We start from the raw sequence: 1,896 nt of genomic DNA on the forward strand, positions 1-1,896 counted from the left end.
CGTACCTCTATCCAGCTATTCTCTCAGTTCTTGTGTGCCCCCTCAGTTCTGGCACATAACTTTGTGGGAGTCTCTTCAGCCTGTGTCCACCTCTTCTAAACTTTGGAATTGTCCTTAGTGGAGCTGATGAGCACATCAGCCAAACAAAAATTTACCTCAGCAAGTAGCTATATAATGTTTTCATCATCTTGGCGAAATCATAAAGAAAAACTATTCACTTTCCAGATGATCCAGTCATCCCACAGCCAGACAAATACAACTGTGAAAATGGAGAGTCTGAACAAAGAGGCTAGTAAGAGAGCTTGCAATTTCTTTATTTTTGGTACTGCTGCTGGCAGTCCTGAGAGTGGCCATTGTGCCCGGCACATCCACTTTTACCAGGATGGTCAAGTAGGCTTATTGTGGTATATTTGCATACATGTTATTTTTCCAGACATGTTTTCAACTAATCCTACAAAATACATTCAAATAAAATTCAAGAACTATTTACTTTAGACAGAATAAATATTACATAAAATATGCTAATATTCACAGTAGATTGTATAACTCTGCACCAAATGCTCACAGCATGACAGTTGTAATTGTTATATGCTACCAAGTTGAGTACAACCCATAGAGAACAATAGTGAACAACAGATCTGACCTCAGTTCTATCCTGTGCCATCTTCATACTTACTGCCTCGCTTGAGACCATTGCAGAAGTCACTGTGTCAACCACATGGTTGAAGGTCTTCCTCTATTTTGCCAGCCCTCCAGCTTTCTAAGCATGATGTTCTTCTCCAAGGAATAGCCTCCAATAAACAGATGAACAGATGTGATATTTCCCAGTGCAGACTTTAGGAAGCATGACACGTTCTTTGCAGGTCCCATGCTTATGCCCTCTGCCAGGGGAGGGGGGAATCATAGGTAACTGTCATTCCTAGAAATTGAGAAACATAGAGAACAACAGAATCTCAACTACAATCCAAAAAAACTGTCTCAACCAATGAGTTAAAATTTGTTATTTTATACCACTTTCAGTTTATTTTTAATATTATTGTAGCAAAATCTGGATAATAAGAACTTACTATCACTATTGCTACAGTAGAAGAGGGTGTCTTACTTCTCTAAAAAGTCAATGGAAATAGCCTTCTCCATGCATAATTATTTAACAAGTTAATTAGGAACACCAACAAGTGAATAGGAATTCCAGTTAAGAATGTGATTCCAAATATTTTCATTGAATGACCTGCTGACTTTACAAGAAGTTTAAACTGAGAGACACTTTGGCTTCTGATTTTGACTCTTCCATTTAATAGTGTCATCTCTTTAAAAATGTTACACTATAAATTTTGTTGTTGTTGTTGTTATGTGCCATCGAGTCTTTTCTGACTCATAGTGACCCTATGTACAAGAGCCCTAAACACCATTCTACTCTGTGCAAACCTAGCTGTCTCAAACACATTCATTCCCACCTCTCCACTCACAGAATTGATCCATCTCATGAGGGTCTCCACTCTCCCAAACATGATGTCCCTCTCCAAGACCAGTCCCTCCTGACAACATGCCCAAAGTATGTCAGATGAAGCTTCAGAATCCTTGACTCCAAGGAATATTTTGGTTTCACCCTTTGCAGGTCAAACCCGTTTGTTCTCCTAGCAGTCCATGGTTTATTGAACACTCTTCTCCAGCACCACAACTCAAAGGCATCAATTCTCTTTCTATCATCCCTATTCACTGTCCAATTCTCCTATGCATAGCATGTAATTGCAAAGACTATAGCCTGGATCAGGTGCACCTTAGTCTCCAGCCTGACATCATTGCTCTTCAGTACTCTTGAGAGGTCCCTCACAGCTGACTTTCCCAATGTGATTCACCTCCTGATTTCCTGGCTGCAGTTACCAAGAGTGTTGACTG

Source organism: Elephantulus edwardii, unplaced genomic scaffold (assembly GCF_000299155.1).
Source record: "Elephantulus edwardii isolate Elephantulus edwardi_28Jun2011 unplaced genomic scaffold, EleEdw1.0 scaffold00107, whole genome shotgun sequence".
Taxonomy (NCBI): Eukaryota; Metazoa; Chordata; class Mammalia; order Macroscelidea; family Macroscelididae; genus Elephantulus; species Elephantulus edwardii.